Source organism: Saimiri boliviensis, chromosome 1 (assembly GCF_048565385.1).
Source record: "Saimiri boliviensis isolate mSaiBol1 chromosome 1, mSaiBol1.pri, whole genome shotgun sequence".
Lineage (NCBI taxonomy): Eukaryota > Metazoa > Chordata > Mammalia > Primates > Cebidae > Saimiri > Saimiri boliviensis.
This window is the reverse complement of record NC_133449.1, coordinates 86,299,575-86,316,689: the sequence shown is the minus strand read 5'-3', so window position 1 is coordinate 86,316,689 and position 17,115 is coordinate 86,299,575. Positions and strand designations below refer to the sequence as shown.

The following is a 17,115-nucleotide window of genomic DNA, read 5'->3' as shown; positions in this document are numbered from 1 at the left end:
GCCCCACTCACAGCCTGATCCTCCCTATACAACTGCAACTGATGCACTCTTAAAAACACCACCTCCTGGCTAGAGGCCAAGGAACACAAAATCAGTGCACTAAACAAAAATACAACTAAGGATCCTCACAGAGCCCACTTCACTCCCCTGCTACCTTCACTGGTGCAGGTGCTAGTATCCACGGCTGAAAGACCTGAAGATGCATCACATCACAGAACTATTTGCAGACACTCCCCAGTACCAGCCTGGAGCTGTGGCCATGGCACTGGGCCTAGCTACAATATTGGGTGGCCCAGGACACATTGACCACTTAGGGGACCAGCAGCCCTGTCAGGTAATCCTTGAGGTAGTGGCAGGTCTCCATGTTTGTAGTGTACCCTGCATTGCCTCAGAGGATGACACCAGCTGCGCCCAGTGCTGCACTCTTGCCATTGGTAGAGATGAGGTCCATCTCACTAAGCCCTCTGAGCCTGCGGCTTTAGGTGGGCCATGTGAAGACATAGACTGGGAGTGCATGGTTGGCATAGTGGGTGTGAGCCACACATAGGGCCTCCTGAACATGGAAGCTCACAAAGTGTGGCCATGGGTGGAGGAAGCGAGTGTCTCATCCAGGTAGACAGATGGAAAGAGGGCCATGCTGTTAGCCCATAGCCAGGCCAGCTGGTCGTTGCAGGCCACCTCAACATCAGGGCTGCAGCTTGTGTAGCTCTCTCATGCACATAGTCATGATTGCAGCAGTCGGGAAAGAGGTAGAAGACCCAGAGGTGCTGGGGCTGCCCTGCCTTGACATAACACAGTGTCTCCAGCATGAACTGCTGTGCTACACACTCAAATTCATATTGTGCCTGTTTGACTTTGTGGTCTGCTGGCAAGTCAGGGTGATGACTGGCCACCAGCTGATGTGATGACCAGCGACACACATCTTTGTTTTGCCAGTTGCACACCCACATAGGCTGCCAGTCCTCCCAGTCAATAACCACCAGCCCCACAGGCTCTAGTGTCCAAATGTAGTGCTCTACATGATCCTGCAGCAACTCCAGGTGTGCCCAGAGGCTGCCATTCTGTGGCACACCACCATGCACAGATCTTCCTGCAGAATCAAAGCATGTGGATGCAGGCCTAGATGGTTGCAGTAGAAGATGGTGATATTCTGGTTCACAAAACCTTCAGTAGGTGAGGACTGCACATCAAAGGCATTCAGGTCCAGTGGCACCTTGAGGCATGGACCACAGTCCTGTGTGGGCATGTCCCACACCACACAAAGGGGTGACCTGGGCCTGCCTGCATGCTGAGGACTGCAGGAGCTTCACTAGGTGACTAGACCCAGGAGAGCAAAAACTATCACTGCGGTTCAGCTCTTGGGAGTCCCCATCCCTAAGAGAGGGGGAGAATACCACATCAAGGGACAAAAACATCTGAACAGTAACCCTATGTCCCAGATCCTCCCTCTGATATAGTCTACCCAAATAAGAAGGAACCAGAAAAGCGATTCTGGTAATATGACAAAACATAATTCTCTAAAATCCCCAAAAGATCACACCAGCTCACCTGCAATGGATCTAAAACAAAATGAAATCTCTGAATTGCCAGAAAAAAAATTCCAAAGGTCCATCATTAAGCTAATGAAAGAGGCACCAGAGAAAGATGAAGTCCAACTTAAAGAAACAAAAAACATTGTACAGGATATTAAAGGAAAAATCTTCAGAGAAATAGATAGCATAAACAAAAAAAAATAGTTCAACTTCATAAATCAGACACATTTGAAAAAATGCAAAATGCACTGAAATTCTGAACAATAGAATAGAACAAGCAGAAGAAAGAACTTCAGAGGTTGAAGACAGGCTTTCAAGTTAATCCAGTCTATCAAAGAAAAGAAAAATTATATTAAAAAAAAGCCTCCAAGAAGTTTGGGACTATGCCCAAACCTAAGAATAATTGATGTTACCAAGGAAGAGGAGAAATCTAAAAGTCTGGAAAATATATTTGAGAAAACAATTGAGGAAAATTGCCTCAGTGTTTCCAAAGATTTAGCCATCCAAATACAAGAAGGTCAAAGAACACCTGGCAAATTCATTGCAAAAGGATTATCACCTAGGCATGTAGTCATCAGGTTATCAAAAGTTGAGATGAAGGAAGGAATGTTAAGAGCTGCGAGGCAAAAGTATCTGCTAAGCAAAAATGTGTCAGGTTACCAAAAAATCTGCTCACAGCAGATTTCTTAGCAGAAACCCTACAAGCTGAAGGGAGTGGGGTTCTATTTTTTTCCTCCTTAAACAAAGAATTATCAGCCAACAATTTTGTATCCAGTGAAACTAAGCTTCATAAATGAAGGAAAGATACACTATTTTCCAGACAAACAAATGCTGAGAGAATTTGCCTCTAAAAACCAAGCACTCACTACTGCTGAAATGAGCTCTAAATCTTGAAACAAATCTGCTAAATTACACCAAAATAGAACCTCCTTAAAATACAAATCTCATAGGACCTATATAACAATAACACAGTGAAAAAGAGGAAACAAGGTATTCAGGCAACAAACAGTATAATGAATAATATAGTACCTCACATCTCAATGCTAACCTTAAGTGTAAATGACCTAAATGTTCAACTTTAAAGATGCAGAATGGCAAAATGGATACAAATTGCACCAACCAAGTTTTTGTTGTCTTCAAGTGACTTACCTAAAACATAAAGACTCACATAAACATAAGTTAAAGGAGCAGAAGATATTCCATGCAAATAGACACAAAAAGGAGTAGCTGTTCTTGTATCACACAAATCAACCTTTAAAGCAACAGCAGTTTAAAAAGACTAAGATAGACATTATGTAATGACAAAAAGGACTAGTCCAACAGGAAAATATCACAATTCTAAATATATAGCACCTAACACTGGAGCTCCCAAATATATAAAACACTTACTACTAGACCTAAGAAACGAGGTAGACAGCAATACGATCATAGTGGGGGACTTCAATAATTCATGGACAGCACTAGATAGGTCATCAAGACAGAAAGTCAACAAAGAAACAATGGACTTAAACTATACCCAAGAACAAACATTTGGACTTAACAGATATTTACAGAACATTCTGCCCAATAACTGCAGAGTGTACATTCTATTCATCTGCACATGAAACATTCCCTGGACAGACCATATGAGAGAGCACAAAGTGAACCTCAGTAAAGTTAAGAAAAGTGAAATTTTATCAACGACTCTCTCAGACCACAGTGAAATAAAATTGGACATCAACTCCAAAAGGAGCCCTCAGAACCATGCAAATATGTGGAAATTAATTAAGCTGTTCCTGAATGATATTTGAATCAATAATGAAATCAAGATGGAAATTTAAAAATTTTGTGAATAAACAGCAATAGTGACACAACCTAGGTAAACATCTGGAATACAGCAATAGAAGTGCTAAGAGAAAAGTTTATAGCCTTAAATGCCTACATCAAAATATCTGAAAGAGCACAAGTCGAAAATCTAAGGTCATACCACGTAGAACTGGAGAAACAACAATTCAAACCCAAACCCAGCAGAGAAAATGAAATAACAGATATCAGAGCAGAACTAAATAAAATTGAAACAAACAAAAAATACACAAAAGATAAAACAAGAATCTGGTTCTTTGAAAAGATTAAAAAAAATTGATAGACCATTAGCAAGATTAACCAAGAGAAGAAGAGGGAAGATCAAAATAAAATGCAATGGGAGATATTCCTACTGATACCATAAAAATATAAAAGATTATTCAAGACTACTGTGAACACCTTTATGTGCATAAACTAAAAAATCTAGAGGGGATGAAAATAACTTTTTTTCTTTTTTCTTTCTTTTTTTAAATTGTACTTTAGGTTCTGTGGTACATGGGTTGGTCTTGCAGGGTTGTTGCATAGGTGCATACATAAACAGGTGGTTTGCTACCTCCATTCCCCCTTCATCTATATCTGGCATTTCTCCCCATGTTATTCCTCCACACCCTCCCCACCCCCGCTGCCCATCCCCCAGACCCTTCACCCACTGCCTCCAGTGTGTGGTGCTCCTCTCCCTGAGTCCACGTGTTCTCATTGTTCAACACCTGCCTATGAGTAAGAACATGTGGTGTTTGGTTTTCTGTTCTTGTGTCAGTTTGCTGAGAATGATGTTTTCCAGATTCATCCATGTCCCTACAAAGGACACGAACTCATTGTTTTTTATGGCTGCATAGTATTCCATGGTGTATATGGGCCACATTTTCTTTGTCCAATCTATCACTGATGGACATTTGGGTTGGTTCCAAGTCTTTGCTATTGTACACAGTGCCACAATGAACATACCTGTGCATGTGTCTTTATAATAGAATCCTTTGGATATATACCCAGTAATGGGATTGCTGAGTCAAATGGAATTTTCATTTCTAGATCCTTGAAGAATCACCACAATGTGTCCCACAATGGTTGAACGAATTTACACTCCCACTAACCGTGTAAGAGTGTTCCTATTTCTCCACATCCTCTCCAGCATCTGTTGTCTCCAGATTTTTTGATGATCACCACTCTAACTGGCGTAAGATGATACCTCAATGTGGTTTTGATTTGTGTTCCTCTAATAACCAGTGATGATGTGCATTTTTTCATATATTTGTTGGCCTCGTATATGTCTTCTTTTTTTTTTTTTTTTTTTTTGAGACGGAGTTTCACTCTTGTTACCCAGGCTGGAGTGCAATGGCATGATCTCGGCTCACCGCAACCTCCGCCTCCTGGGTTCAGGCAATTCTCCTGCCTCAGCCTCCTGAGTAGCTGGGATTACAGGCACACACCACCATGCCCAGCTAATTTTTTGTATTTTTAGTAGAGATGGGGTTTCACCATGTTGACCAGGATGGTCTCGATCTCTCGACCTCGTGATCCACCTGCCTCAGCCTCCCAAAGTGCTGGGATTACAGGCTTGAGCCACCGTGCCCTGCCATATATGTCTTCTTTTGAGAAGTGTCTGTTCATATCCTTTGCCTACTTTTGAATGGGCCTATTAGTTTTTTTCTTGTAAATCTGTTTTAGTTTTTTGCAGATTCTGGATATTAGCCCTTTGTCAGATGGGTAGATTGCAAAAGTTGTGTTTTTGTTTTTTGTTGTTGTTTTTTTTTTTTTTCCCCATTCTGTTGATTGCTGGTTCACTCTAATGATTGTTTCTTTTGCTGTACAGAAGCTCTGAAGTTTAATTAGATCCCATTTGCCTATCTTGGCTTTGTTGCCATGCTTTTGGCGTTTTAGTCATTAAGTCCTTGCCTATGCCTATGTCCTGGATGGTTTTGCCTAGGTTTTCTTCCAGTGTTTTTATGGTGTTAGGTTTTATGTTTAAATCTTTGATCCATCTGGATTTAATTTTAGTGTAAGGTCACAGGAAAGATTCCAGTTTCTGCTTTCTGTACATTGCTAGCCAGTTTTCCCAGCATCATTTATTAAACATGGGGTCCTTTCCCCATTGCTTGTTTTTGTCATATTTGTCAAAGATCAGATGGTTGTAGACGTGTGGTGTTGCCTGCAAGTCATCTGTTCTGTTCTGTTCTGTTCTATGTCCCTGTTTTGGTACCAGTATTATGCTGTTTTGATTACTATGGCTTTGTAGTATAGTTTGAAGTCTGGCAGTGTTATTCCTCTGGGTTTGTTCTTTTTGTCTTGGCTATGGGGATTCTCTTTTGTTTCCATATGAAATTTAAAGTGTTTTTTTCTGTGAAGAGGATCATTGGTAGCTTGAGGGGGTTAGCATTGAATCTATAAATTACTTTGAGCAGTATAGCCATTTTCACGATATTGATTCTTCCTAACCATGAGCATGGGATGTTTTTCCGTCTCTTTGTGTCCTCTCTTATTTTATTGAGCAATGGTTTGCAGTTCTCCTTGAAGAGGTCTTTACACCCTTGGTTAGTTGTTATCCTAGGTATTTTGTTCTCTCTGTAGCAATTGTGAATGGGAGTTTGCTCTTGATTTGGCTCTCTATTTGTCTGTTATTCGTGTATAGGAATGCTTGTGATTTCTGCACATTGGTTTTGTATCCTGAGGCTTTGCTGAAGTTGCTTATCAGTTTAAGGATATATTTAAGGATGTTCCTTGAGATGGGGTCTTCTAAATATACAATCATGTTATCTGCAAGTATAGACAATTTGACTTCCTCCTTTCCTAATTGAATATCCTTTATTTCTTTTTCATGCCTGATTGCTTTGGCTAGAACTTCCAATACTATATTGAATAAGAGTGGTGAGAGAAGGCAACCTTGTCTATTGCCTGATTTCAAAGGAAATGCTTCCAGATTTTGCTCATTCAGTATGATATTGGCTGTGGGGTTGTTTTAAGTAACTTTTATTATTTTATGATACCTTCCATTGATAGCTGGTTTATTGAGAGTTTTTAGCATGAAGGGCTGTTGGATTTTGTGGAAGGCCTTCTCTGCATCTATTGAGATAATCATGTGGTTTTTGTTTTTGGTTCTGTTTATGTGATGGATTACATTTATGGACTTGCATATGTTGAACAAGCCTTGCATCCCTGGGATGAATCCTACTTGATCATGATGAAAAAGCTTTTTGATGTCCTGTTGCAATCAGTTTGCCAGTATTTTATTGAAGATTTTTGCATCAATATACATCATAGATATTGGCCTGACGTTTTCTCTTTTTTTGGTTGTGTCTCTGCCTGGTTTTGGTATCAGGATGATATTGGTCTCATAAAATGACTTGGGAAGGATTCCCTCTTTTTGTATTGTTTGGAATAATTTCAAGAGTTGAACCGGCTCCTCTTTGTGTGTCTGGTAGAATTTGGCTGTGAACCTGTCTGGACTTGGACTGTTTTTTGGTTGGTAGGCTATTAATTGCTGCCTCAACTTCAGCCCTTCTTATTGGTCTTTTTGGGGTTTCAACTTATCCCTGGTTTAGTCTTGGTAGAGTGCAAGTGTCTAGGAATTTATCCATTACTTCCAGATTTACTGTTTTTGTGCATAGAGTTGTTTGTAGTAATCTGTGATGGCAGTTTGTATTTCTGTGGAATCGGTGGTGATACCCCCTTTATAATTTTTTGTTGCATCTATTTGATTCTTCTCTCTTTTCTTTTTTATTAGTCTGGCAAACAGTCCGTCTATTTTGTTGATCTTTTTAAAGTACCAGCTCCTGGATTTATTGATTTTTTGAAGGGTTTTTTTTTTGTGTCTCTATCTTCTTCATTTTGGCTCTGATCATAGTTATTTCTTGTCTTCTGCTAGCTTTTGAGATTTTTGATCTTCTTCCTCTAGCTCTTTCAATTTTGATGATAGGGAGTTGATTTTAGAAGTTTCCTTGTTTCTAGTGTGGGCATTTATTGCTATAAATTTCCCTCTTGAGACTGCTTTAAAGGTGTCCCAAAACTGATAAGTTTTGTCTTCATTCTGACTGGTTTTGAAGAACATCTTTATTTCTGTCTTTATTTCAATGTTTATCCAATCGACACTCAGAAGCAAGTTGTTTATTTTCCAAGTACTTGTGCAGATTTGAGAGAATTTCTTAATCCTGAGCTCTAATCTGATTGTACTGTGGTTTGAGAGACTGTTTATGATTTCCATTCTTTTGCATTTGCTGAGGACTGATATGCTTCCAATTACGTGGTCAATTTTAGAGTAAGTGTGACGTGGTGCTAAGAAGAATGCATATTCTGTGTATTTGGGGGTGGAGCATTCTCTATATGTCTATTAGGTCCACTTGGTCCAGCTATGCATTCAAGTCCTGGATGTCCTTGTTAATATACTGTCTTGTTGATCTGTCTAATATTGACAGTCGACTGTTGAAGTCTCCCAGTATTATTGTGTGGGAGTCTAAATCTCCTTTTAGTTCATTAAGAACTTGCTTTGCGTAACTGGGTGCTCCTGTGTTGGGTGTGTATATATTTAGAACAGTTAGCTCGTCTTGTTGCATTGATCCTTTTACCATTATGTAATGCCCTTCTTTGTCTCTTTTGATCTTTTTTGACTTGAAGTCCATTTCATCAGAAACTAGGATTGCAACTACCTTTTTGTGTTCTCCATTTGCTTGGTAAATCTTCTTCCATCCATTTATTTTGCGTCTTTGTGTGCGTCTTTGTGTGTCTTTGTACATGAGATGGGTTTCCTGAAACAGCACACTGATAGGTCTTGATGTTTTATCCAGTTTGCCAGTTTGTGTCTTTTGACTGGCGCATTTAGGCCATTTATATTCAGTTATGTGTGAATTTGATCTTGCCATTTTGTGACTGGCTGGTTTTCTTGCCCATTAGTTGACTCAGTTTCTTCATTGCATTTTTGGTTTTTGCCATTTGGCATACTTTTGCAGTGGCTGGTAATTGTTCCTTTCTATGTTTAGTTTTTCTTTCAGGAGCTCTTTTAAGGCAGGTCTGGTGGTGACAAAATCTCTCAGTAATTGCTTGTCCGTAAAGGATTTTATTTCTCCTTCACTTATGAAGCTTAGTTTGGCTGGATATGAGATTCTGGGTTGCAAGTTCTTTTCTTTAAGGATGTTGAATATTGGCCTCCACTCTCTCCTGGCTTGTAAGGTTTCTGCCTAGAGATCTGATGGGAGTCTGATGGGCTTCCCTTTGTGGGTGACCTGACCTTTCTCTCTGGCTGCCCTTAGCATTTTTTTCCTTTATTTCAACTCTGGTGAATCTAACAATTATATGCCTTGGGGTTGCTCTTCTTGAGGAGTATCTTTTTGGAGTCCTCTGTATTTCCTGGATTTGAATGTTGGACTGCCTTGAGAGGCTGGGGAAGTTCTCCTGGAAAATATCCTGGAGCATGTTTTCCAGCTTGGTTTCATTCTCCCGGTCATATTCAGGTACACCAATCAAGCATAGATTAGGTCTTTTCACATAATCCCATATATATTGTAGGCCTTGTTCATTTCTTTTCACTCTTCTTTTTTTTCTTATCTTGCCTTCTCTTTTTATTTCATTGAGTTGATCTTCAGTCTCTGATAGCCTTTCTTCTGCTTGATCGATTGGGCTGCTAAAACTTGTATTTACTTCACATAGTTCTTGTGCTGTGTTTTTCAGCTCTATCAAGTCGTTTATGTTTTTCTCTAAGCTGGTTATTCTAGTTAGCATTTTGTCTAACCTTTTTTCACGGTTTTTAGTTTCTTCACATTGGGTTAGGACATGTTTCTTTAGCCCAGAAAAGTTTGTCATTACCCAATTTCTAAAGCTTGTTTCTATCAATTTCTTACATTCTTTCTTGGTCATGTTGTGTTCCTGTGTTGGTGAGGAGTTGTGATCCCTTGAAGGAGAATAGGCATTCTGGTCTTTGATGGTTTCATCTTTTTTGCACTGTTTTTTTTTTTTTCCATCTTCGTGGATTTATCTAGCTCTGATCTCAGGGAGCTGCATGGTGAGGTTGCTTGTTTGCCTGTAGAGGTGTCTACTGGGTTTCTAGGGACTCCTTCAGGTTGCTAGGTAGGCTTTCTGTGTCTTTTTTGTTTATGCTGGGTGGTTAGTTCTGCCTTTTCCACTTAGCTGGAAGGGCTTCTGGGTTGTCAAAACACTGTCTCATTACTATGTAGGCGTCCTGTGTTTTTGTTAAAAATATGAAGCCTAGTTCCACTTCCTTAATGGCTGGTTGCACCTTTCCTTCACAGAGCTGGATCATTCAGGGATCAGCTTGGACTGAGGCACTGACTGCATAACCCACTAGTTAGTGCTTCAGTCCTCTGGGGTTTGTGGGGGAGGGGAAGGACCCATCTGGCCACACCCGTGGGTCTTCCTGCTTTGGCTCCCTCTCTCTCCAGTTATGGGGTCCTGCCCAGCTGCTCAGCGTGACTTCCTGATTTCAGCTCCCTCTCTGCGGAAATCACTTTTTTATTGATCTATTGATGACAAATGATCACTGGATGACTGGTTGCACCCCTTTCTGACTTATTTCTTTGTTTGAATGTTAGTATATGCAAATTGAATTCAGAATTATTCTGTGTCTGAGGTGACTTTGCATATGTCTGCTCTAATTTATTATAGATTAATTTTATATTTTAACTCATGGAAAGCACTCATACTTTTCTTATCTCTAACATTAAAAAAAACTCACACATATAAACAGACAACATAAACAATACCATTGCTCTTCTTAAGTGAAACAACTAAAACTATTTCAACCATACGGTCATGTCTATTACTGAAACTTGTTTCTGTTGACTATTGTTGCTCTAAAAAAGAATCTAATAATAATGTTAAGAACTGCTATTTCAACTTACCTAGTGAACAATAATATTTTGTTCACACCATTTGCAGTTCCTTAAGGACTGACAGGCATAATGCAAATGCATAATGCATAAATGACTCATTTTGACATTGTAAAAATTAACAGTCAGAGAGCAAGTAGTTAAGTTTGTGAGTGAAGCAGTAGTATATAAATCTAGTAGTATATAAATTTAAAATAAAATCCAGTCATTTTACAGATGAGGAAACTGAAATTCAAAGAACTGTCTTGCTTTCTAAAGTTAACAAGCATGTAAAAGATTGATATAACCATATGCACTTGATAAATAAACTAATTGAATATAATCAGAATGAGAAGGTATAGCCTTAAAAGAAAAATTTGTATGAAAGGCTTAGTATCAAATGACACATTTCATTAGAAACTGCATTCTGTAATGATTTTCAAAGACTTATGTGAAGCATGTACAACATAGAAGAATTTTACATTTAGAACGTAGTTTTTAAAACTTTCTCTGAATTCATCATTGTCAAACTCATTGTGTCATATTTTATACAGTTGCTAGCATGAGCTTTCAGAGAAGGCTCTTACAAACCAGAATCTTTCTCCTCAAGGAGTTCATGGACAAATAGACAAGCAGGCATTACTGGCAAAGATATCATTTATAAGCCAAAACCAAGTCTTAGAAAGGAGAATAAATCAGCAGCTATCTATTAAAGGAAAAACCGAGTGAAATCTAGAAGCTGGCAAAAAGTAGACATAAATCAGTAATCTACTTTTCTGTGTCTGTTAGCTCTTAAATTAAAATCTGCTTGGATTCAATTTTATTACATTGATTCATTTGTTTATATTAAGTGTAGTATTTTGGCCTCACTCTCCAGCCCTACACAAGGCTAATTTTTTATTAATTTTGAATATTTACAGCCTCTAGATAATATCTCTTAGATGTTAATTAAAAGTGAATGAAACCTAAGTGGAAAACATAAGTTGATCTAATCTGAAATAAAACTGAGTAGATCATACATTTTGCTGACTAGAGAAATACTGTTTTTAAAAAGTTCGTAGATTTTATGCAAAAAAGAACTTAAGAAACATCATGTGGTTAAACAAACATTTGACTGTGACTAGAAATCTGGTGATCTTGATTCAATACTGGCAATATCAATGGTTCCAAAATTTAGTGGATCATCAGAATCACATTTCCATGCTCCATGAGCAGAAATTTCAATGGAGTAGCCTTAGGGTGAGTCTGTAACTTGTCAGTCAACCCCTCACTTCCCATCTAAACATACAGCTTTGCAGGTGATTTCGATAATCAGATTCGGGGATTATTAAGTTAAATGATATTGTGCACTTTACACACAATGGTAGATGATTTCTAAAGGGATATTCACATTACATATTTTGACTCAGATACACTTCTTGCTTTGTACAGGGGTTTCTTCTAGGAAATTCTTGACAAATGATCATTCAGCTTCACCAGAAGAGAACTCATTCTCTCTGGAGGCTATTTGTTCCATTGTTATAAAGCTTCTTATTCTGAGCCAAATTGTAGTGACTCCCATGGATTTGTCTCCGTTCTGCCCATTGAAAAAAATTATGCCTTTGTCCATCTGGTAGTGCTTCAAATGCTGAAAGACCTCACATGGAGGTGGGGAAGTCTGTCCTACCGGAATGAACACCAGTACCCCAGGACCCACAAGGCAGGCCTGAGCCTTGGGCTCCCAGATAAAAAGAAGAAGAAGAAGAAAGTGTTCAAAGAACCAGAGACTCAGTACCAAATTTTAAACAATAACAATTAGTTTGATGTTTCTCCTTTAGGACTCACACTCTCTCTAAGACTGTGGCTCAAGGGCAGACACCTGAGATGCCACTAATGAAGAAAAAAACAAAACAAAACTCATTCCGCTTTGCAAGAAACCACCTAAAACCTGTGACCATGTTGCATACCAGACAGGCAGAGAAGTCACCCATCCCCAGGAAGTAGTCCCTTGGTCACTCAGACTTCCTTGGCAGGGAGAAGAGAAGGAAGAGTCACCTCTGTTCATATCCCATGGCTCTGAATTGTCAAGTTCCCCATGCCCCAGACAGGGTGGAGAGGAGACCAGAGTTAGCAAGAATCTCAAAGAAACACAAAGGAGAAGGAAAAAGGAAAAACAAAAACAAAAACAAAAACAAAAACAAAAAACAGGGACCCAGGAGTCCACAGCCTTCTCAGTCTGATTCTATGACATCGGGAATGCTGTGTAAACTTGCTGTGAGGGGCAGAAGTGAGGGGAAAATCATGTTAGTGTTTTAAAAATACTGTTTCTATTAAGAAAAGTTAATCAAGTCAGTATCCAGGCAGCCTCAGGCAGAAATGGAAGCCAGGAAGCCAAGCACAGCAGAAAGATGAAGAAAAATAAAATCCAACAAGAGGGAGACACCCTCCTAAGCCACCTCAAGCCCTCGGGGTCAATGGAAAGCAGCCCTAGGAATGGAAATAAAAAGAAACCAGTCAAAATTGAGGCTTCAGAATGTATCCCAGCAGGAGACGGCCTGAAGTCCCAGTGAAGAAGAAAATGCAGTTCAGGAAAAAGGTAGAGCAGCCAATCATTGAGCAGCTGGCTGTGAAAAGGAAGAAGTAGAAAAGTGGGGCAGAAGGTAACCCTTGGAAGGAGGAACTAGACAGATTAGCGGTGGTGCTGAAAAAGAGGCTACCTGGTGAGGCGCACACAGAGCAGGTGAGATTCAGGGCCTTGTGAGAAGATACCCATCGCGAAGAGGACAATGCAGACGCTTCTAAAACTGGCAAGTTGACGGGAACCCAATTTGGCCAGCGAGATATTGCTGGTTTTCAGAACAAAGGACAGCAACTGAAATTTCTCAGACTTATGAATGAATGGCTTTGAGAATCTGCCTTCTCCATTTATCTGCTCCCCCTAGCATGACTTTGTTTTTTTTTTTTTTTTTTTTTTTTGAGACGGAGTTTCACTCTTGTTACCCAGGCTGGAGTGCAATGGCGCAATCTCGGCTCACCACAACCTCTGCCTCCTGGGTTTGGGCAATTCTCCTGCCTCAGCCTCCCGAGTAGCTGGGATTACAGGCACGCGCCACTATGCCCAGCTAATTTTTGTATTTTTAGTAGAGACGGGGTTTCACCTTGTTGACCAGGATGGTCTCGATCTCTTGACCTTGGGATCCACCCGCCTCGGCCTCCCAAAGTGCTAGGATTACAGGCGTGAGCCACCGCGCCCGGCCCCCTAGCATGACTTTGAGGCCCAAAATTGTCCTCAGGGAAAAGGCAGCCAAAAGCCTGCAGCAGAGCCTGCAGCAAGACAGAAACCAAACACTGGGCTGGAAATACCGCTGAGGAGCTTGCCTTGGTTTCTTCACTGCCCCAAACAGAATCTTTTACATTGACAGGAATGCTTACAAATCAATCAAGTTGGAAAATTAAACTCCAGTGTTTTGTTCCCTAAAACAGCCAGAATTGCTTTTATTATTCATTGGTGGAGATGAAAGCCACCTGGCAGTTGTCGCAAATCAAACTCATTTGGAGATTAAGGACAAGGACAGCTATCTTGAGGGGCTCAAAAAACTAAGGCAAGGCAGCTCATGTTTCAGGAGCCAAGAGAACATGTGAGTAGCTGAAATCTGTTTTCTGTGTTAAGCAGTGCATCCCTGTCTGAGACATCAGCATGCATAACTAACATTTGTTGAGTGTGTAGCATGTGCTAGGCACATACTAAAATGTTTTTCTTGCACGAATGCATTTAATCTTCATAGTTATGAAACGGGTGCTATTATTATTTCTTTCTTACAGATAAGACACCTGAGATTCGGGGATAAAGTAATAAAATCTCCCAGGGTCAACCCTTCGAAAAATGCTTAAAGATAGATCTTGCAGCTTTCCTACATAATTTTGTCTCAAGATTTAAAAAAGATGTAAAGATTATGGCCCAGAAAAGGATACATTTTGTTCTGGATAAGCAACTTAAAGTGGGGCAAGTTCACAGAATCAAGATGCTGTTTCACTAGAAAAGAAGAAAAATCAGTGAAGTAATTTGGCAGTCTTGTATCAATATATGTGTTTGAAGGAAATCTTGCTGAGAAGAAGGTTGAGGAAAATTGTTGGAGTGTTGCAGTCGACCAACAGATGGGATGCGGTAAATTTCAAAGTGAGGAATAGAAGATTGACAAAAATATAATGAGGGTTGCACACATTTTAGTAATTGTAAAAATTAAACTGTGTAGGCTGTAGCGTATTTTAAAAAAATGATGTTAGTGCTTTGAAAATCCTGTTTCTATTAAGAAAAATTAATCAAGTCAATATCCAGATTGGTTTTATATATAGTCGATTTAATATACTTACATTCATATATAATGTTAAAATTCATTTACATAAACAAAAATAAGAAGGTCTAAAACAGGATAAAGAAGTTGTGGTAGAATTCTCTTTAGCTATAAACTCATGAGCAGAGTAAAAATAGGTTATACGCTAAATCCAAGAATGATATAAGCAGTGGATGCCCTCTAATATTCATAAGAGGACAAATAAAAGTAAATTCAATTTACCTTTTAGAGAAAGGACTATTAAACCTATTTCAAGTGATTCTGTTATTTGTTACCTATACATGCATATGCAATTGTTATAGCAAACCCTGAGTTTCTCTTCAAAGAATCAATATGTCGGTATGTTCAGCTCTCTTACTCTTTAAATCTCTGTTTTAAAGTTTAGCTTCCTTGTAATTCCAGTAAACAACTTTCTCCACCAGTTCACATCTGCTCCACATCCCCTCCCCTCGCTCCTTCCTGACTCATCACGGTCACTTGATTACCCTGGCTACCTGCTCTGACATGCCCATAACCATTCTTCCCGCCAAAAAACCCACCCTGCCACTCCAGCTCTGACCCCTGCTTTTTTAAAAAAAATAGCCAAACGAGGTTAGTCTAGTTTGTGTGGTCAAACCCTAGCCAATAAGGGATGACTCAGCAGTGGGGATGACCCCAGTCAGACATAAGTACCCCTTCTCCCCTTGTCCAAGGGCGCCGCAGCCATCATTGCTCTGTGTGCCCTGCACCCTTCTATAGAAGTAAACTGCGTTGCTGAGAGGACACATCTTCGAGTGCTATTTCTTTTGCGGCATCAAAATTTTACTTATAACAGTAATCAAAGCCCCTATACCTATAGCCTTACTTCTTCTTTTTATTTTATAAAATTTTTATTTTTATTTATTGAGTTTTCTGTTATTTCACACAAACTTGCTACAATCTTCACCATTTTTTCCTATATTATACACTTTACAGAATTGATAGGTGAAAAATAAATTTTTTTTGCAAATATGTTGTAGATATTTATTGTCTCTTTACATTATTGATCAGATTTTCTTCTCGAATTTTTTTTACTTTTAAGTTCAAAGGCTTTAAAATGTACTGCTTTTCATTCTGCTTCCATCTTTCCTTCTGGGGATTTTCTTTTCCTTTTTCCTTCTACAAAAAGCAAACCTATTCTTGTTTCTCTCTCGTTTTTTAAAATACAAGATCAATAACAATCAGTCTTTAGTATAAATCACTGCTTGTGAATTCTCAGCTAGCTTCTAATCCCTTTTCTCCAACTTTCTCCTCAACATCTTCATTTAGATGTCAGACTGTTATTATTATTATTTTTTGAACTATATTTTAAGTTACGGGATACATGTGTGGAGTGTGCAGGTTTGTTACATAGGTATACATGTTCCATGGTGGTTTGCTGCACCCATCAAACTGTTAAATTCATTAGGTATTTCTCCTAATGCTATCCCTCCCTAGCCCCTAACCATCCCACAGGCCCTGGGGTGTGATGTTCCCCTCCCTGTGTCCATGTGTTCTGGTTGTTTAACCCCCCACTTATGAGTGAGAACATGTGGTATTTGTTTTTTTTTGTTGTTGTTGTTGTTCCTGTGTTAATTTGCTGAGAATGATGATTTCTGTCTTCATCTATGTCCCTGCAAAGGATAGGAACTCATCCTTTCTTATGGCTGCATAGTATTCCATGGTATATATATGTCACATTTTCTTTACTCTATTATTGATAGGCATTTGGGCTGGTTCCAAGTCTTTGCTATTGTGAATACTCCTGCAATAAACATACATGTTCATGTGTCTTTATAGTAAAATGATCTATAATTGTTTTGGTATATACCCAGTATTGCGATTGTTGGGTCAAATGTTATTTCTGGTTCTAGATCCTTGAGAAATTGCCACACTGTATTCCCTAATGGTTGAACCAATTTACACTCCCACCAACAGTGTAAAAGCGTTCCTATTTCTCCACATCCTCTCCAGCATCTGTTGTTTCCTGATTTTTTGATGACTGTCATTGTAACTGATGTGAGATGATATTTCATTGTGGTTTTGATTTGCATTTCTCTAATGACCAGTGATGATAAACTTTTTTTCATACGTTTGTTGGCTGCATAAATGTCTTCTTTTGAGAAGTCTCTGTTCATATCCTTTGCCCGCTTTTTGACGGGTTGTGTGTTTTTTTCTTGTAAATTTGTTTAAGTTATTTGTGGATTCTGGATATTAGCCCTTTGTCAGATGGATAGATTGCAAAACGTTTCTCCCATTCTGTAGGTTGCCTGTTCACTCTGATAATACTTACCTTTTTTTTTTTTTTTTTGCTGTACCGAAACTCTTTAGTTCAACTAGATCCCATTTGTCAACTTAAGCTTTTGTTGCCATTGCTTTTGGTGTTTTAGTCATGAAGGCTTTGCCAATACCTATATCCTGAATGGTATTGCCTAGGATTTTTTCATAGCATTTTTATGGTTTTAAGTCTTACATTTAAGTCTTTAATCCATCTTGAGTTAATTTTTGTATAAAGTGTAAGGAGGGGTCTCGTTTCAGTTTTCTGCATATAAGCTACATACTTATCAGAGTATCATGTTTATTATATAAGCTATATATAGATGA

The 17,115-nt window shown here is 39.0% G+C and overlaps 1 pseudogene; it reads right to left on the bottom strand.

Moving 5' to 3' along the window:
• Positions 1 to 217: 217 nt before the first annotated feature.
• On the bottom strand, positions 218 to 15,281 carry LOC101041486 (hyaluronidase-2 pseudogene; annotated as a pseudogene).
• Between the last annotated feature and the right edge of the window lie 1,834 nt (positions 15,282 to 17,115).